General features: G+C 47.9%; 1 protein-coding gene and 1 long non-coding RNA gene across 2 annotated transcripts in view; one reads left to right on the top strand and one right to left on the bottom strand.

Moving 5' to 3' along the window:
• FAM78B (family with sequence similarity 78 member B) overlaps nt 1-21,299 on the bottom strand; it is an 89,837-nt gene that overhangs the window by 6,324 nt on the left and 62,214 nt on the right. The gene's annotated exons all lie outside the window — the stretch shown is intronic.
• Nucleotides 14,844-17,784, top strand: LOC113609267 (uncharacterized). Its single transcript, XR_003428582.1, has 3 exons — nt 14,844-15,816; nt 16,532-16,659; nt 17,480-17,784. It is a non-coding gene; the product is annotated as an uncharacterized LOC113609267 (long non-coding RNA).

Genomic DNA, 21,299 nt, shown 5'->3' with positions numbered 1-21,299 from the left:
AAATTCTTAGAAAAGTACAACCTTCCAAGTCTGAACCAGGAAGAAACAGAAAATATGAACAGACCAATCACAAGCACTGAAATTGAAACTGTGATTAAAAATCTTCCAACAAACAAAAGTCCAGGACCAGATGGCTTCACAGGTGAATTCTAGCAAACATTTAGAGAAGAGCTAACACCCATCCTTCTCAAACTCTTCCAAAATATAGCAGAGGGAGGAACACTCCCAAATTCATTCTACGAGGCCACCATCACCCTGATACCAAAACCAGACAAAGATGTCACAAAAAAAGAAAACTACAGGCATATATCACTGAAGAACATAGATGCAAAAATCCTCAACAAAATCCTAGCAAACAGAATCCAACAACAGCACATTAAAAGGATCGTACATCATGATCAAGTGGGGTTTATTCCAGGAATGCAAGGAGTCTTCAATATATGCAAATCAGTCAATGTGATACACCACATTAACAAATAGAAGGATAAAAACTATATGATAATCTCAACAGATGCAGAAAAAGCTTTCAACAAAATTCAACACCCATTTATGAGAAAAACTCTCCAGAAAGTGGGCATAGAGGGAACCTACCTCAACATAATAAAGGCCATATATGACAAACCCACAGCCAACAGCATTCTCAATGGTAAAAACCAGAAAGCATTTCCTCTAAGATCAGGAACAAGACAAGGGTGTCCACTCTCACCACTATTATTCAACAACGTTTTGGAAGTTTTAGCCACAGCAGTCAGAGAAGAAAAAGAAACAAAAGAAATCCAAATCAGAAAAGAAGTAAAGCTCTCACTGTTTGCAGATGACATGATACTATACATAGAGAATCCTAAAGATGCTACCAGAAAGCTACTAGAGCCAATCAATGAATTTGGTAGAGTAGCAGGATACAAAATTAATGCACAGAAATCTCTTGCATTCCTATACACTAATGATGAAAAATCTGAAAGAGAAATTAAGGAAACACTCCCATTTACCACTGCAACAAAAAGAATAAAATACCTAGGAATAAACCTACCTAAGGAGACAAAAGACCTGTATGCAGAAAACTATAAGACACTGATGAGAGAAAGTAAAGATGATACAAACAGATGGAGAGATATACTATGTTCTTGGACAGGAAGAATCAACATTGTGAAAATGACTATACAATCCAAAGCAATCTACAGATTCAATGCAATCCCTATCAAACTACCACTGGCATTTTTCACAGACCTAGAACAAATATTTTACAATTTGTATAGAAACACAAAAGACCCCGAATAGCGAAAGCAATCTTGAGAAAGAAAAATGGAGCTGGAGGAATCAGGCTCCCTGATTTCAGACTATACTACAAAGCTACAGTAATCAAGACAGGATGGTACTGGCAGAAAAACAGAAATATAGATCGATGGAGCAGGATAGAAAGCCCAGAGATAAACCCACGCACATATGGTCACCTTATCTTTGACAAAGGAGGCAAGAGTATGTGGCAAGAATGGAGAAAAGACAGCCTCTTTAATAAGTTGCGCTGGGAAAACTGGACAGCTACATGTAAAAAAATGAAATTAGAACACTTCCTAACACCATACACAAAAATAAACTCGGGCTTCCCTGGTGGCGCAGTGGTTGAGAGTCTGCCTGCCAATGCAGGGGACACGGGTTCGTGCCCCGGTCCGGGAAGATCCCACATGCCATGGAGAGGCTGGGCCTGTAAGCCATGGCCGCTGAGCCTGCGCGTCTGGAGCCTGTGCTCCGCAACGGGAGAGGCCACAACAGTGAAAGGCCCACGTACTGAGGAAAAAAAACAAAAAACAAAAACAACTACAAACAATAAATGCTGGAGAAGGTGTGGAGAAAAAGGAACCCTCTTGCACTGTTGATGGGAATGTAAATTTATACAGCCACTATGGGAAAAAGTATGGAGGTTCCTTAAAAACTAAAAACAGAACTACCATATGACCCAGCAATCCCACTACTTTCTCAGGGCATATACCCTGAGAAAACCATAATTCAAAAAGAGACATGTACCACAATGTTCATTGCAGCGCTAGTTACAATAGCCAGGACATGGAAGCAACCTAAGTGTCCATTGACAGATGAATGAATAAAGAAGATGTGGCACACATATACAATGGAATATTACTCAGCCATAAAAAGAAATGAAATAGTTATTTGTAGTGAGGTGGATGGACCTAGAGTCTGCCATACAGAGTGAAGTAAGTCAGAAAGAGAAAAACAAATACCATATGCTAACACATATATATGGAATCTAAAAAAAATTGTTTTGATGAACCTAGGGGCAGGACAGGAATAAAGACGCAGATGTAGAGAATGGACTTGAAGACATGGTTGGGGGGAAGGGGAAGCTGGGATGAATTGAGAGTGGCATGGACATACATATACTACCAAATGTAAAATAGATAGCTAGTGGGAAGCAGCCACATAGCACAGGGAGATCAGCTTGGTGCTGATCTCCTAGAGGTGTGAGATTGGGAGGGTGGGAGGGAGGCTCAAGAGGGAGGGGATATGTGGATATATATATATATATATATATACAGACACACACATATATACATATAGCTGACTCACTTTGTTATACAACAGAAACTACACAGCATTGTAAAGCAATTATACTCCAATAAAGATGTAAAACAAAAACAAAAACAAAGGCACTTGGTGAGTGTAGCTAATGGGCATGGTGACCTTGGGAGGCTACACACTCGTTCCATCCAATGCTGTGACTTTGGCCACTGCTCTATTGGAAATCCCTCAGGTCTGAGGCATGTTCTTTTCCATAGGCCCAGGGGCCCCAGGACTACATGATTAATGGAGGGTTTGATTTTGGAAGCAGCCAAAATTCATTATGACTTAAGTGTAACGAATAGGGACTTAAGCCTAGTGAAAAGGGAGTAGGTTTCTTTTTGAAAAGTATCATATCTTTCTGTTTCTTTTATGAAAAATAGCTATTAATGTGCATTCCAAGGTCGTGGCTTTTTTATTTTTGCAAAAAGAGTTTTGCCTGTAAAATGCATGACTGGTTTATGTAGCTGATAAATTGGCTTTCATAATAGTTTTCAAATAGTTCCTGATAAGTTCCAAGAATAACAGCACCATTAGAATCACTCTATGACCATTATGACTACTTTGAATGGGATGCCAAAATCACGTCAAATTCCACATAGCCCAAACCAAACTCACCACATCCACCGTAAACTTGGCCCTTTCCCCGTCTCTGCTGCAGGCATTGGCCCACTGCTCACCCTGTCTTCCAGGACAGAGTGAGGGTCATCTTTCGCTCTTCCTCTGCCTTCTCCTAGACTGCCAAAGCTGTTGTTACTGCATCTTGTGAATTTGCCCCGTAAGCGATGCTTGAATTTATCTCCCTTTCTCCATTCAACTCTCACTGCCCTTGTTTAATCCAAGTCTTTGGCATCTCTTACCTGGTCTGCTGTAATGGTCCATAACTGGTCTCTCTGCATCCAATCCTGGTCCCTCTCAAATTCATCTTTTAGGCTGCACTCATGTACAAATATGCAGATCTGATTATGTCTTTTCTCTACCTAAAACCCTTCAAAGTCTCCTTTACCTGGACATCACTGGCATCACCTACAGCCTAACATTCAAGTTCCTTTATAGGACATATGTGGCCCTCTGCAGTCTGGCCTCCCTGTCTCCACATACCACGCTGTTTCTCACCTCTGCCCTTTTGCTCACGCTGCGCCATCTGCCTGCACTGCTCTTTCCTCTCCTAAAGTCTCACTGTGTTTAACTACTTGACATTTGAGAATCATTGCATGCATCACCTCCTCCAGGAAGCCTTCTCTTCTGTGCTCCCATGGATATATCCAGATCTTTACAGGTCCCAGATTATATTATAATTATCTGAAAGGCTTGCTCCCTTGCCTCCATCATTCCTGGCTCAAATATCATGTTCTCAGTGCAATATTTCCTGACAGTCATATTCAAAATGGCAACTTCCTGCCCCAGCCCTCCCCATCCCTGATTCATTTTTCTTTATAGCACTGTCTAATATACTATATAATTTACTTAGCTAATGGTCTATCTCTCCTTATCTCACTCCCTAAATATAACCCCAAAGAAGGCAGGGATTTCCTATGTTTTATTCACTGCCATATCTCCAGTACTGACAATTTATTCACTGCTATATCTACAGTACCAACAACAGTGCCTGACACACAGGAGTTCAACATTATTTGTTAAATAAATAAGCATTGAATTGATCTGAAGTGAAAGATGGGAGGAGACCATTTTCAGTTGGGATGCTGCTGCTTTTATGAAGTTGCAAAGTTGGGTCTAGAGCTTAGGAGCAAATCAGGGCTAGAGATGTAAATTTGGCAACTATCTGCATGGAGAGAATTGGTTGATGTGATGGGGATGGGTGAGATCTCTGGGGATGAAACAGAGATCTTAGGGGGCTTGTTAGATGGCCAGAAGACAAAGAGGAATCTGAAAAGCAGAATAGCCAGTGAAGGGGGGGGTAGAACTTGTTTCCAAAGTCAAGAGAATTTCAGGGAGTCATCACTGTCAAAAGCCACACAAATGGAAGAGAGTGAGGTTAAGAAATAGCCATTAGATTTACTATCAAGACAGCAGTAAAGATATGCTGGTGGAGGCCATTCTGTAAGGGGTTATGGAGGGAATGAATAAACACAAGAAAAAATGGAGAGTTCAGGGAGTTCCTTCAAGAAGTTGGGCAATGGGGCTTCCCTGGTGGCGCAGTGGTTGAGAGTCCGCCTGCCGATGCAGGGGACACGGGTTCGTGCCCCGGTGCGGGAAGATCCCCCATGCCGCGGAGCGGCTGGACCCGTGAGCCATGGCCACTGGGCCTGCGTGTCCGGAGCCTGTGCTCCGCAACGGGAGAGGCCACAACAGTGAGAGGCCTGCGTACGGCAAAAAAAAAAAAAAAAAAAAGAAGTTGGGCAATGAAGGGGACAAGAAAGATAAAGTAGAGAGCTGCTCAAGCAAAGAAGCTGAAGGGAGGATTTCTGGAGCCAGAATGTCTAGGCTTGTAAACCTAGTGCTATCACTTAGTAGTTACCACTTACTAGACAAGTTACTTGCCATTTCTATACCAGTTTCCCCATTTATCAAATAGACGTAAGAACAGGACTTACTTGATGTACTTGGTGTGAGAATTAAATGACATAATGAAGGGAAGTACTTAACACAGCGTGGCACAAAGTACATTACATTGAAGGTTAGGTATCAGTAAGGAACAGAGATGGGGCAGCGTTGGAGAAAAAGGAAATGAACAGCCACTGAACCCTTCCATGTGCAAGTACTTAATAGTAACTATATGAGGCAGGGATTAGTATACGCTGTTCATCCATGAAAAGTGGACTAGGCAAAGTCATATAGATAGTAAGGGGCGGTGCCAGGGTGTAAAGGCAAGCCTCCCTGGCCCCAAACTCTGCCTTTTCTACTGCATCACACTGTGGGAAGAGCTCCTTTGAGTTCTAAATTTCATCTCTCTTGAAGTCTTTGGTGTGGTGAATGGAGGAAGCAACAAAGACTGCCCCCAGGAGTTTTGGATGTCAATCCCAAGGTGACAGCTGGCTGACCTCAGCAAATCAGCCTCAGGCTGCTCATGTGTGAAATGGGAAGAAAAATAACCCCGCCTCCTTAATCTCAGGGCTATTATCAGGATCAAATGAGGTGATGATCTGTGAGCAACTGCTTTGTAAACTGTAACACACTTGGTCAGTGTTAGTTCTTATCATCTCATTCCCCTCCTTCTCCAATCACCCTTCTCCTCACTGTGATAAACACAGTGTTTTCCTTTCAGACAATCAGCCATTGACCCAAAGCTCACAGCTACTGGACTCGCCAATGGAGCTAATAATGAAAACATCGATTATTGCAACCTACGTGCTTTCTGCATTCCATTTTTAGAAGAAAGAGACAAATCTCAATCAAACAAGCTCATGTGAAGCATTTCATTCAAATAAGTGGTCCCTGGGTTGAGGTCCAGGTCTCCACCCAGACCCAGCCAAGTTCTCCCAGTGTCCATGAGGGCCAGAGCAACCTCTCTGAAGGAGCCTTGCTTTGCTCTTGCCAAAGCCCTGTGGTCATCAAGGAGATGGGGGGCCAGCAGGGAGTGGGCAGGTGTGCAGGGGCACTGCTGAGACTACTGTCCCCTGACGGAGGCTGGAATGGGAGTCAGGGGAACCACACATGGAGAGGACTGATGGTTTCAAGCCTGTGGCTCCCAGGGGAGGCCATCCAGGATGGTACTGCCCCTAGGCCTAGGTAAGAGAAGTCCCTGCCTGGCCCAACACTTTAAAGGTACCCACTCTAGTATCTTCTGGCTATGCCCTTACACACTGGGCCAGGAGTTTGTGGGGCTAAGAGGGCATGCCCACCTAGAACCTGTGCCCCTCCTTCTAGACCACCCTCCGGGTATCTGGGATCCAGCTCAGATGGCCCCAAACTTGCCTTCAGGGTCTACACAGGCTTTTTTCCTGGTCTGTTTTCCTAAGGGGTCCACTCCACCTGTGTGTACACCCCTGGCCCCAAGGCTGTTTGTTGGGGGTATGCATGGTTTTGGACATACACACGTTAAACGTTCACATGCATATGTGCGATGGTCCATATCTCGATACGGTACAGAGCAAGGGGAAGGAAGAGAAACGGAACCAGGGGCTGAAGGTTGGCTATTCCTATGCTGCTACATCTGGCACGGAACTTTTGGAATCCAGGAATTCTAAACCTGAACCTGGCCTTCAGGTTGTTATAGAGATACATCTGTCAAGGTCAGAGGATAGAACTTAGCGTTCTGTTAGTCTGAATTATACATTTAGCCTTTTGTTAGTTCGGCTTAAAATTAATATTTTAAAATATGGTACGTGGGCCTTCATTCTTCCCCTGGACCCTACAAATATTCGGGATGGGTAACAGGTGGGAGATCTGTATCCACAGCTCTGGAACCATGGACAGTTCCAACCCTGAATTTTCTTTGGGTATGTGAGTTTTATTCACATCTGTTTAGTATTAACATTTACTCTTGGAAACAGCATTGCACCTACTTCTCACATGGATCGCACAACATGGGCATCATTCCATTTCCATTACACAATAAGGAACCTGCTCAAGGTCACACAGCTAGTGCTGGGCAGAAGTGAGTTGCGAACACAAGATCTTATCCTAAATCACACGTGTTCCCTAAAGTGACTCCCTGGTACTAAATTAGGGCTCCAAAGGCTCTGAAAAATAAGTCATGGATGATATTAGCTGGCACACACTACTCTCACCATATCTGTCGTTAAAATATTAAAACAGTTTTGGAACAATGGCTAAAGAGACTCCCCTCTCCCCAAGAGCATCCTCCCTGGCTACCCAGGTTCCTTCTCGGGCCCTGGTTCTGTCCCAAATCCAGCAACTATAGGGTTAGCGTAGGCAGAGCAGAGGCAGTTCTGTAGCTGGGTGTCAGTCCTGGTCACATGCCAGGTGCTGTTCTGAGAGCCTGTGGTCTAACCGCCTCAGTGCATCTGCTCTTAAAGAAGACTGACCGCTGTGTAAACTTTGCTGCACTGAGAGGGTGGAAAAGAGGCCCCTACCTTGTTTCTTTATGTCATGGCTCAGACCAATAGAGTTACCAGTCAGGCACGTGGAAAGTTTAGTTAAAGAGAACACTACGCTTTCTGAGAATTCAGCTTTTCTTCTCCATCCAGTGCTGAGAAGAGTCAGGTGCCTATGTCCTGGGAAGCCTCCTCCTCAGCAACACTTCTGACTCGGCAGATGCAGTGCCCAGCATCTTTCCTCCCCTCCAAACCCCTGCACAGGAGGCTCTGGAGACAGCAGTCCGTGGTGGGCAGGGAGGTCGAGAGGGAGAGGGTGGAGAGAAGACTCTTTGGAAGGAGCAGAGCTCAGGGCTGGGAGACGGCGGAGGTGGGGCTGGGGGGAAGCCAATACCCTGTATCACCCAGGGAGTCACGAAGCCCATGGCCCCTGGATAGCCTCCCAGCCCACTCAGGCACCAATCCCAGCCCCGGCACTGGCACACATCCCGATTCTCAGACGGTCTGCACCATGATTACAGAGTAAGTTTTAAAATTAGGCTTTTCCTCATTCTGCTGTTTATGTCAGACTCCGAGAAGCCTGTAAATACCACCCTCCCACCTCTGCCTCCGCCCCCTTCCTTCCTGACCACATCCTTTTCTTTCTGGCACACAGGGAGGCATTTTTTTCCCCCCACAGCAGAAAAGACAATTTCCAGTGTTTTTAAAGAGTCGTCAGTGTTGGGCGAGGCTCCATGTTTAACTGAAAGGCTTCTTTTGTCAGCCACCCTCACGTTCTGTTTAGACTGCATTTCTCTACCACTGGAGACACCTTCTCAATATGTATTTACTCTTGGGCTTCCCTGGTGGCACAGTGGTTAAGAATCCACCTGTCAGTGCAGGGGATATGGGTTCGAGCCCTGATCTGGGAAGATCCCACATGCCGCAGAGCAACTAAGCCCATGCGCCACAACTACTGAGCCTGCACTCTAGAGCCCGTGAGCCACAGCTACTGAACCCCGCGCGCCTAGAGCCCGTGCTCCGCAACAAGAGAAGCCACCGCAATGAGAAGACCACACACCACATCGAAGAGTAGCCCCCACTCGCCGCAACTAGAGAAAGCCCGTGTGCAGCAACGGAGACCCAATGCAGCCAAAAATAAATAAATTAATTAATGAAAAAAATATGCATTTATTCTTCACCACTTAGAGGTCAGTTACTGTCTCGAAGCCCTTGTCCTGGCTGGGTTCTCAGAGACCTCTGCTGCTTTGTCCTAGTTGACAGCCCTGAGGTCTTGGATCGGCGGCCAGTTTTCTGGGTCATGTCTGAGTATGGTTTGCCTCTGACTCCAATTCTGAGCTTCTTGGAGCAAAGCGCCTTTCCCCACAGGGAGAGCTGTGGGCCCCGGTAGCATTATCCACGGAGCATCCTCATGCGTGCCTGCAGGGCGGGAATGCGGACCCAGGCTGTGTCCCTTACAGAGCCAGCCAGCATGGGCACTCTGCTGGGCATGTGAGGGTCCGTGCTTGGCCTCAAGGAGCTCACAGCCAGCCTGAGGTGACCGGCCAGACCTCCTGGTGGGTCAGACGCCAGAATTTGTCTTTTCGCTCTATGTGCATGGCCACCACCCTGCTCCTCAACATTTTTCCTCTCTCCAGGCCACTGCAATGACCTCCTTGCTGGGCCCCCATGTCTAAGCTTGCCCTGCCCCCCACAAGCCACGAATGTGGTTTTTAAGAAATGTACGTCAGATCATGCCTCACCTCTCTGAAAACTCCGACGACGGCTTCTCTTGCACTGAACATCCACGCTGCATTATTTGGCCCCTGCCAGTTCTCCAGTCTCATCTCCACCACCTCCCCCTGGCTCCTTATACACCCCCCCCACACTGACCTTTTTCATCCTGGGACAAGACAAACTCCTTCCCACCTCTGAGCCTTTGGACTTGCTGTTCCCTTTGCCCAGAACCCTCTTCCCCCAGCTCTCTCAATGCTTGCCTCCTTTTCATACTCAATTTGCAGCTCCAAGTCGCCTCCTGAGAGGGGCTGCCCGACTGTGCCAGTCTCCCCACCAGACTGCAGGCATCTCGAGGACAGGCCTCACTGTGCCTCCAGCGAGCCCAGAGCAGGAGCTTCCTTCAAGCTTCTACAATGAGCGGGCTGAGTGTTTCCGGCAGAGCAGGCAGGGCCGGCTACTGAGGTGAGTTCCAGAGGGCAGCAGAGGGGATGCTACGGGGAAGGGTCTTCAAGAGACCAGGGGAACAGGCCTGATGTGACGACCAAGGGAATGCGAAGGGATTGTCTGAAGACACATTGGGAGGAGCGTCTTGAGGTTCCCGGCTTGGAGCTCGAGTTGAATGTCCTTCTGACGTTCAGCATTGCCCATGAGCCCGGCGCCCCCAGGTGCTGGGGGAGGCCGGAGGCACCAGGTGGTGGCGGTCATGATCTGGCCATGGCAGTCAGCTGTATCCTCTACTTCCAGCCCTCAAAGCAGACAAATAGCGGACAAGAGAAGAGGGAAAGTGGACATGTGTGTTGTTTCTCTTCTTATTTTGGAATTCTGCTACTACAGGTAGAACCTCAGTTAAAATGAAAACAAAGACACTATTGGATGGAGACATCAAAATGTTCAAAGTATGATGATAAGATTATGGATATTTTCCTTTTATTTTTATTTTGTATATATCCGCATATAAAAAATAATTAATTTGTATTTATTCTGTAATCAAAAGAGGTGAATTGCTTCACAGAATTGTGTATCATGAGGGTGAAGCATTTTTGGGGAAAAAAAGAGGAAGACGAGTGGCAACATAATGTAGGTTGAATTGAGCTGGGCAGGCCGAGGGGCAGCTGGAGGTGACATGGAGAGGCAGCGAGGAGGACTCATATTGACCTGTGTGCAGCTCTGGACAGCACTGCCTACAGGGCCATGCAGACCTGGGCAAACAGCTAGGCCTCTTGGGTCTTCAGTTTCCAAGTATTATGGTAATAATAATCAAACCCACCTTATAGGTTGATTTTAGAAATAAATGAGAAAACTATGCAAAGTAATCTCTGCAGTGCCTGGCAGAGAGTAGGTGCTTCACAAATGGGAACTGTTATTACAGATACTGCTCATTTAAGGAGAATGTTGACTCAACATTACCCTCAAAGGGTAAGAGGTATTTCCTCCTTTAATGCAGGTGATGTGGGCACCTGAGTATTTCCCTTCCATACTGACAAGGTTACAGGAGGGTAGATGGCCACCCTTCATTTACATGATGGGGAAACTGAAGGAGAGAGAGAGATGATCCATTTATGACACTCACCAAGAACGACACACATCCACATGTTCATTTCACAAAGATTTTTTGAGATTTTTCTTCTCAACATTGAGTCAGACTTTGTAGTTAACGGAGAGGACCTAGGACGCCAACCCTCTCAAATTTTGCATGCGATTTCATGGGAGAAGGGTCCTGCTTTGGAAGCTGCTAGGTTAGCCAGAGACCACTCTCTCATGCTCTTCTGGGATGACTTTTGGGCTACCTTCTCCAACGCGAGCCCTTTCACCTTCAATTTTTTTCATCTATAAAACCGAGAGGGTGGAATACACAATAATCTCATGAATAAGGCCATGTCTAGTCCTCTGTTCTTTGACCAAAGACCTCAGTCCTTGTACTGATGGCCAGTGGGATTTTCAGGGCTATAGAGGAAGAAGTTCTGCTTTCAGAGGAGAATTGTAGTGGGTACTCCCCAGGGATGGGCTGCTCTCCCCAGAACACAGGATCCTACACAACTGGTTCTCCTTGAGATCCAAGGCCACTGGGGACTCAGGGTAGCTTCCCTGGGTCTACACTGGGCCAGGGTCCCCATTCACATTCCACTCCAGGGTCTGGCACCGTCCTGATTGAGTCTCCTGCACTACCTGCAGCTGCAGAGTCACTGCAGCTCTTGAGCCCTGATGGGTGTCTCTGACTTGCCGGTTGTCAGGCTTTCAGTCTGTGCCTTGGGTGGTGGAAGGAGACACCGCTCCTGCCTTCACACCACCTGGATCCCAGCCCCAAGCCAGGCCTCTCCTACAGCTCCCACTGGAGCCTAGAATCTGGGAGCTCCTGTCATGATGAAAGACCTTTGACACTATCAACACCCAACCTCTTTCTTTCTTTGCATTTTTCCTCTTGTTCCTTGTCCCTGACTGGGAGGAGGTGTGGTTTGCTTCTTTCTTTTTTTGTTATTCAAGTGGGATTCCTAGTAGGAATCTTCTGGTGATCCCTGGAGGAGGACGTGTTGCGGTCCTCCCACTCACCCCGTCTTGGTGGGCTGACACAGTCTGGCACTGCGTGCCCTGTAGTCTCATTGACTCTTTTAGCCCAGAACATCTGCAGCTTTAACTGTTATTTACAAAGCTACAGCTAGTTTTCTGTGGGCTGAATCCAACGGTGGCACATGTATCTGATGAAGACGATGTGAGGAAGGTTGGCCGGGGGCCCCCCTGAGGAGGAGAGAGCCACGCTGCCAACCCCACTCTGCCATCTGGACCTAACGTGGATGGGGGCTGGGGCCAACTCAGAAGTCTTCCTATTCGTCGGCCTGGACAGCAGTTGTTGTGATTTCTGCCCATTCAATTTGGGAACGATTAAGGGCAAAGATTCTTCAAGGGCAAGGAGATATTGGTAATGACACGATTGCCAAATCTTCCCCAAGATTAACAGGAAGTCACTAGATATATATCATCTGAATGAATGAATGAATGAATGAACCACAGCAGGACTCCTGGGCACAGTGTCTGAGCAGGAGTGAAGGGGCACCGCCCACCCTCTGGTATCAGAGAGCATTCTTACCCTTCCCCTGCCTCTGGTTACAGAGGTCTCAGGACCCAGGGAGAAGTGACTAGGATTTGGACATGTCTGCTGTCATCTTGTTTAAACCTAGCTCCTCTGACCAGAGCTGCCCGAGGCTCACTGATCCCAGCCTGGGGAAGAGACAAGGTTGGCTCCTTCCACTCGTGCCCACCCCATCGGCTGGCCGTGAGGAACGTCCCACAGGGCTGAGGCTCAAGGATCTGGGTACCGTGGGGGAGGGGGGAAGGTCGATGCAGGGTCTGGGGAGGGGGTTCCTTGGCCTCAGCGTCTAGAGGAGCCTAAAGTCTGGAAACCGGGAAATAAAGTTAAAGATCTGTTCATTGGAGCCAGAACAAGACCAGGGGAATCAGAATGAGCAAAACAGCCACGGTGACAGGGTTGAGAAGATGAAGGCAGACAGAGGGGAGATCTCAGAAGTCAGGCATTATTAACACTGCTGCTACTCATAAGAACCGCTAATATATACGGGGGGCTTGCCATGTGCCAAGCATTCGACTAAATGCTTGATACATCAACCTCAGAGGAGGCACTGTTGCTCCCTCGACTTTTTTCTTCCCCCGAATAAGGGACCTGAGGCTCAGGTTAAGTCACCTGGCAAAGTCACAAAGCACGTAGGTGGCTGAGCTGGTATGAACCTAACTCTCCAGCATCTGTGCCCACCTGCTGCCCAGAACCAAAGGTACTGGTTCTCTGTGTCCCCTAACCTGATTCCCCAAACACTGGTTCTCTGTACAGGTGAAACTACAGCTAAGGTGAGTCCCCAGAGGAAGCATGGTGGCAGAGGGACAAGACTGCCAGGTGCTGCTGGGACCAGTCCTCTCTCACCAGCACTGGGCCAGGTGTGGCCGGGAAGATGGAAGCTGCACTCGCAGAATGTGGATCTGCCAGTTCCCCTTCTCCCAGCTGCCAAGTCCTTCCGCTGCTTCTTTAGGGAGCTCCCATTTCCCACTAAATAATGGCCAAGGAGAGAAGGGGAAGGGTGGAGAAGGCTCAGGTTCATTAGTCTAAGCCGAGGAGGGAGGCAGACACAGGCTCACAGGAGGGACCAGGCTGAGGATGGAGGTGGAGTTATGCAGCGGCGCAGACTTTTAAAATCAGTTTACTGTTTTCATTAACTTTCCACCGTGTGTTCATCACAGGCCACGTTTCACTGCCCGCTGAGCGGGGCAGCAGATGCGGGGAGTTACCGGCAGCAGCGAAGCTGGGAGCAGACAACGTGAGGATGCCGGCGGCTCCGTGTGTGTCCTGGCGACAGGGCTGTGAAAATGATTTATGAGACAGGTCCCTGTTTAGCACACAGAAGGGGCGCCTGGGTGCAGGGAGTTGCGCACATATGTGAGCACAGAGGACTTCACGGGGGTGTTATTACGCTAGAGGGCAGAGAGATTCCAAAGCACGCAGGGGCTTCTAAGTTTTCCCCCAGTACAGCATGTCCAGGCGGGATGCCCCTCTGGGCGACGGTCGAGGTAAATGCTTCGCACACTTGCTCTCTTGAATCTGTGCCAAGACTACCAGGTGGCTTCTCTTACCACCATCCCATCTTACCACCATCTCCTTTTGCAAAGGAGAAAACTGAGACTCAGAAAGGTTGAGAGGTACCTGGGATCACGTGGCTGGTAAGCCGTGGAGCCAGGATTCACACCCAGGCAGTTGCCTCCGTGACCCATATTTAAGCCCTCGGCTCTCCAGAGACAGAAGGAAAGTACCTTTTCTTGAGCTCCTACTATGCTTCAGGCACCACGCTAGGTCCTTTATCAACTCATTTGGTTTTCGTAACTGTCTTTGTGAAGGAGGCAAAACCCTGACTTAGAAATGCAGCAACTTAGATTCAGAGAAGTTAGGTAACCTGTGTACATTCTCCCAGCTAGTAAGTGCAGAGCTGAGGTTTAGCCCAAGAGAGACGCCGCACCTTTTCTCCTAAACTGGGTGCCTCCTACGTGACGGTATTGTGTTTTCAATTTTAAAAAGTTACACTACAGCTGACCCTCGGTATCCAAGGGTTCTGCATCCGCAGATTCAACCAACGGCGGATTGAAAATATTGGGAAAAAGAATTCCGGAAAGCTCCAAAAAGCAAAACTTGAATTTGCCATATGTCCTGGCAACTATTTACATAGCATTTACAACCATGTACACAACATTTATATTGTCTTAGGTATTATAAGTAACCTGGGGATGATTTAAAGTATATGGGAGGATGTGTGTAGGTTATATGCAAATACTATGCCATTTTATATAATGGACTTGGGCATTTCCGGATTTTGGTATACTCTGGGGGTCCTGGAACCAATCCCCCATGAATACTGAGGGACAACTGTATTTTTTTTTTTTTTTTTTTGCGGTACGCGAGCCTCTTTCTGTTGTGGCCTCTCCCATTGCGGAGCACAGGCTCCGGACGTGCAGGCTCAGTGGCCATGGCTCACGGGCCCAGCCGCTCCGCAGCATGTGGGATCTTCCCGGACCGGGGCACGAACCCGTGTCCCCTGCATCGGCAGGCAGACTCTCAACCACTGCGCCACCAGGGGAGCCCACAACTGTATTTTTGACACCGTCTGCCCCAATCTGTTTTGTTTGTTGGTTGTTTAATTAATTCCTTTAGCACGTAATTCTTGAAGTCCTTTTGTGTCCAAGGCAATATGAGGGAGGGGACACAAAGCTGGCTGTGACCTGGCTCCTGGTGGGTTTGATGACCTGGATGCAAGGAGCAAGGTGAGGAGTGCCGCTCAACCAGAGAACATTCTGGGGGTGCTGGGATGGCAGAGGGCACTTGTTCTTAGTATTTTGAATGGGACTGTTTTACTGATTTCCTTTTCAGATAGTCATTATCAGTGTACTGAAATGCAACTGATTTCAGGAAGCGCTGTGTCTGCGGCTGTTTCCTTCCGCACCCCAGGGGCGGTGGCTCAGGAGTCAGCCTTCCCCAACATGAAGTCCAGGCTTGGATGCTTTGAGCCAATTCTGCTCAAGCTGTTGGTCACCTCCATCAAACACTCAGGGGACTGCCTTTTGCCCCTGGATGGATCATCTCTGCTCTGATGATTCTGGCATCAGCCTGAGAGCCAGCAGGGGAGCTGGCTTTCAACAGAGGCCTCTGGAACCTCATGCTTTTTAGATGTTCAGTTGAAATCAGGAGCTTTATGACTCTTCCTTTATTCAGAAGCCCATCAAAGCCAATGTGGGAGCTGCTGTGGATTCAGCATCACACCAGCATGGCCCTTCAGCCCCACCACGTTCCACTCTGTCCTCACTCTCTTTCCAAGGGAATTTTCTTGCTTCTGCAGACCCTGCCTGGGTGGGGCAGAAAAAGCCCTGGGAGGCAGAAGATCCAGGACCACTTTCCTGACTGTCACTCAGCCACATGCTTCGCATGAGTTACACTAGGACTCTCTTAGGCCTCAGTTGTCTGAGCTGTAAAATGGAGATCATAATGCCCCCTTACGGATTCACCATGTGGGTTACATGAGAAGTAAGTGCAATGTTAGGTTTTATGCCCATTACAACTTCCAGGCTTCATTGAGTAACTTCCAGCTACGGCCAAGCCATTTCTGCCCTGTGATCCTATGTGAAGGGCTTCTCGATCAGTCTAGCCCACCTGGCTTTCGGAGGGCTGTGTGACTTCTTCCCAGGAGTAGGGGCAGAGGAAGCAGATAAGCAGATGCTGGATTAATCTGGGGTTTGGGTTTTGCTGGGTTGGTGGCCTCTCCACTCTACGCCTCTTCGAAGGCTTCCTATCACAGGTAGAATAAAACCTGGAGCCCTAACTTGCTCCGCACGGCCCCACTTAATCTGGCCTCTGACGCGTTCTCCAGCTTCATCTCACACTACACTCCCTGTGCTCTCAGGGCTCTATCCCCACCAGCTTCCCTTATAGTCCTGAAACGTGCCTGCCTCAGGGGCTTGGCAGACAGGTGCTGTTGGGAAAGCACTTTTCCCACTGTTTGCACGGGTAACTGAATAATCCTTAGCTCTCAGTGCGAGTATTACTTCCTCTGGGACCTTCTCTACTCTGCACACACCCTCCCCTAACGCTGAACTAAACTTGGTGTCTCTTATTGAACCCTGTTCTTTTTCTGATTCATAGAACATATCACTGTTTGCAGTTACATATGTGAGTGTGTTTATGGTTTAACATCTGTCTCTTCATGCGGACTGGGACAGCTCAACTCTGATCACTGTTACAGACCCGGCACCTGCCACAGTCTGCCACACGGTGGTATTTCATGAACGTGTGGAAGGGTGAATGTCTGCAGAAGAGGCAAGAGGATGGAGAGTGTCGGAAAAAGAGTGATGGTGATGACGTGCCTGAGAGGTAAGGAGGCAGGGAGAAGGCAGAGGGCTCTGTGAGACGGAAGATGAATCCAGTGGAAGGCCTGAGGGTGACTGTTTCAATTTAAGATCTCACAGGAGTAGCCTTGAAGGATGGTCTGTTTTGAGGCTCCCAGAAAGGGTACATGCTGCCTCCTGATGGGGTTTTGTGCAGTCGGGGCATCCAGGGGGCCCCGGGAGCTGGGAAATGGACCGGTAAGTAGGAGAGGGCTCCGTGGACGGGCCCATGTTGCCGTGACCCTGTGGTATGGGGAAGCCCTGCCCTGCAGGTGTCTGAGGGAGTTGGGACTTCACGTGTATCCCTTGGACTCAGCAGGAGGGAACTCTCTTTGGGAGGCAGGGGCTCTGTGAACACAACTGCAGTGGGGGTTAATAGCAGCTTTCCCTCGTGGTCTGGAGCCCTGTGGCCAAAAACGCTGCATGGACTCTGTGAGACTCAGCTTACACCTTCCCTGGGCCACACTGGGTCTCTTAGTCCTCTGGAAGCAATGAAAAAGCTGAACAGCAGAGGCAGGGATGGAAAGCTAAACAGGAAGCTGGTAATAGCCTCTTGCAGATGTAGCTCTTTTATAATAGAAAGGTTCATACCAAGGTCAGATACACAATACTCCTCCTGTCCCGCCCAGGCCTACAATTCTTCTTCCCAGTGTTCACTTCCTGACCCTTTGCTCTCATGTGGGTTGAAAGATGTCAACATGAAAGCTGGGAAACAGGAAGCCGTGTCTTGTATGTGTCACTTTTCGGGGCTCTTGAGCACACAGCCATGGGGGTAACTCTTTGTTTTCCACCTGCTCATTCCCCAGCCCAGTCCCTGGATGGACAGGCAGACCAATGCCCCAGCCACTGAAACTGACCCTTGTGCAATAGGAAGACTGGGCTGGAAAAGCAAAAGTCATCAGGAGAAGTAGGCGCCATGAGCTGAAGGAGGAGGCCACTTGGATGACAACAACAGGGTACGAGCCATCCAAGATCAGAGGTTAAGTCCATCCTTCTATGGCTAAGACTAGACCCACCGAAGGGAATGCTGTCCCAGTCAAAATCGATAATAAAGAAAAACCACCCCATGGTGACAGATGGTAACTAGACTTATCATGGTGGTCATTTTGTAATGCATAGAAATATTGAATCACTATGTTGTACACCTGGAACTAACATAGTGTTGTAGGTCAATTATACTTCGATTAAAAAACAATCATGATGGGCTTCCCTGGTGGCGCAGTGGTTGAGAGTCCGCCTGCCAATGCAGGGGACACGGGTTCGTGCCCCGGTCCGGGAAGATCCCACATGCCGCGGAGCGGCTGGGCCCATGAGCCATGGCTGCTGAGCCTGCGTGTCCGGAGCCTGTGCTCCACAACGGAAGAGGCCACAACAGTGAGAGGCCCGCGTACCGCAAAAAAAAACAAAAAAAAAAAAAACAAAGAAAACCAATCATGATGAAATGGATGTGGAGGCAGGGAAGTGTGCCAAGTTCCCCTTAGCAGCATCCTGCTCTCAAACATAATCAGATAAATTGTGGGAAGAAGTTATGTTGAAGTCTCACCCAACTACAGTGTCTGTATTCCAGACCCCAGGTCTAGCTCAAATGCCATTAGACAGGACAGAAATCATCTAAAGCGTATACTGAAATATGATGTTATCTCTGAGAGTGGCATTGTGGGTGATTTTATTTTCTGCCTTATACTCTTATGTATGAATTACTTATGTAATAGAAAATGGTAGTAAAAAAAGAAAAAAGAAAAAAGAAAAACCACCCCAGAGATATGGCTCATTTTAAATCAGTTCCCTGATTTCTTGAACCCTTACCATGTGCCTGGCTCTGTCCTGGGTGCAGAGGACATCAAGACTCATAAAACAGTGTCCCTGCTCTCAGGGAATGTTGACATTATTTGGGGAGGACTTAGAGGCAGATTACTTCAGTACAATGTGGGATATTTGGGTACAGAGACATGTCATCATGAGGGCAGCAGTGCTTTTGCTGGAAGAGGATGGTGGTGGTAATAACGACTGCCAGCGCTGATGGAGCTGCCTGCTCTGTGCGGGCATCGTTCACGGCCCTTCACATGCATTAGCTGATTGACCCTCACAGCCACTCGGTGAGGCTGGAACTAGCCTTGTCCCCATTTTACAGGGGAGGAACTGAGGTTTGGGGAGGTAAAGAAACTAGACTAGGGTAACGCAGGATTTTTTTTTTTTTGCGGTACGCGGGCCTCTCACTGCTGTGGCCTCTCCCGTTGCGGAGCACAGGCTCCGGACGCGCAGGCTCAGCGGCCATGGCTCATGGGCCCAGCCGCTCCGCGGCATGTGGGATCTTCCCGGACCGGGGCACGAGCCCGCGTCCCCTGCATCGGCAGGCGGACTCTCAACCACTGCGCCACCAGGGAAGCCCTGGTAATGCAGGATTTGAATGCAGGCCAGCTGGCTCCTGAGCAGAATCTGGATAAAGAATGAATAGCAGAGGAAGCAGCACGAGCAAAGGCCTTAACGAGTGGTGTGGGCAGAAGGGGTAGAAGCAGCAATTTCTGAATCACCTGAACATAATGTTGGGCTAAGAGAGAGGGAGGACGAGGCTGAAGGGGAGGTGGTGGCCTTGACAACTGCCCCAGGGCTGTCTGGTCAGGTTGGTGCAAGGAGGTAGGGTCTCAAGAGTGATTCCTTGTGGGTCCTGCCACCTCCTGCTGCTATGGAGATGCTCCACAATATTCGGTGACTGAATGAATGGGAAAACAACCACAGCCAAATACTGGCTTAATATTCTGCTTTTCACAACGTACTCCTCTTATAACTGATCTCGTTTAATCTTCATGCTAATCCTATGAAACAGACAGTATGTCCTCCATTTTATAGACAAGGAAACCAAAGCTCAGAAAGGCTAACTGATTTTTCTCAAGGTCCAGCAGTTAGTAAGTGATGGAGACAGGTCTTGAGCCTATATCCACATTCTGTATGTTTCCTACCACATGCCCCACTGCCGTCACTGAGGCGGGATGGCCTGAGAACCTGGAAACTCAGTGGTTGACATGGTTGAGCTATCACTTCTCTGAAATACAGAACGGGTGGGAGGTTTGGGTATGAAGAACCCATTTTTCTGAAGAATTTTCCAGAACTTGACTCTCAGGAAGAAGATCTGTCCAAACTGTTTATAATACACTTAGTAAACATGAACAAGAAACAATTAGCTAATGAGCTACCACCAATGTTAATCATCTGTGCCAAAGGAGGCGAGCACTGATGAGGGAGATAAAAAGCCACGGGAAACTGTCTTTTGGATGGTGGGACCCAGGCCCTGCTCCCCAGCAACGGGTCCCGGGCTGGCCTGCCTTCTGCATAGCCTGAATTCCAAACCTGCCTGGTGTTCCTGACCCTACCCACGCTGGGGGCTTGTTTAAAGGGACCCCTCCAGGTGATCAGTGGTCTCAACCCCTCCCGCTCCACCTCCTGCCCCCAGTTAGTCTTGCTCGGTTTCTTCTCTTCCACAGACCTTTTGCCTTGGATTCACTTCTGGTTCTCTGCCTAATCTCTGCCCATTAGTCTTCATGCTTCAAACTTCCTTAGCCTGTTCTTGTCATCCAGGATGCAGACCTGGCTTCTCCTTTATTCCATACTCCTCAGTTACAAGCCAGCCTTGCCCACCCAGAACTCCAGTCCTGACCCTTGAGAGCCCTAGGTGTGAGCCCCACAAAGTGAATTTTGTGTACATGGCACACTTTTTATCTTAGGTCCAACCACCCCAAATATAGTCTCTTAAATTTGGTGACATCTGCGCAGTTCTTTTTGTGTGGTACGGTAAAAGAGGCTCTCAGAAATGTTATTCTAATCTACATTTTTGATGAATGAAGTAATAAGGAACTTGTTTAATCCTCCCAACAATGTCCATTTTACAGAGGAGCACACTGGATCTCAGAGACCTTCTAACTTGCCACTAAGTGGTCAGGCCAGAATTAAACCTGGGCCTACCTGAGCCCCAAACCTACACTCTTTCAAATCCACTTGGAACTTCAGCAGTAGTTAAGGATATGTAAAGAAACAAATAGATTGGGGCAGCTACTCCTTAAAGGAGCCTCGCAGAGAAGCATTTTGGAACAGAAAAATCTTTATGTAACATAAATAAGCACCCATTAGTTTTCTGGTTTTATAAGTTTCTCTAAATATATATACACATATATATATACATGTATATATATATATACATGTGTATATATATATATATATATATATATATATATATATATATATCTCCAGTTCCTTAAAGTGGGGCATGTCAGTTTGTGAGAAATAACCCAGAAAAGTGGCCAAGTTGTGTCTCAAGTCTAGTTGTGAATGTTGGTCGTGAACAGCAGGAAAAATAGGCAGCTGGTAGTAAATTCTAATTTTCAAGCAGCTACTCTAAGTCCCTGCCCTTCCCACTACTTTTACCAAGGAAAAAAGGGGTCTTATAGAGACCTGTGATTGCCAAGGGGGAGGGGGTTGGGGAAGGGATGGATTGGGACTTTGGGGTTAACAGATGCAAACTATTATATATAGAATGGATAAACAACAAGGTCCTACTGTATAGCACAGGGAACTATATTCAGTATCCTGTGATAAACCATAATGGAAGAGAATATGAAAAAGAATGTGTGTGTG

The sequence above is a fragment of the Aethalodelphis obliquidens genome, unplaced genomic scaffold (genome assembly GCF_003676395.1).
Source record: "Aethalodelphis obliquidens isolate GAN/ISIS:26980383/991018 unplaced genomic scaffold, ASM367639v1 scaffold55, whole genome shotgun sequence".
Taxonomy (NCBI): Eukaryota; Metazoa; Chordata; class Mammalia; order Artiodactyla; family Delphinidae; genus Aethalodelphis; species Aethalodelphis obliquidens.
The sequence above is the reverse complement of the archived record's forward strand: the minus strand, read 5'-3'. Positions and strand labels throughout refer to the sequence as shown.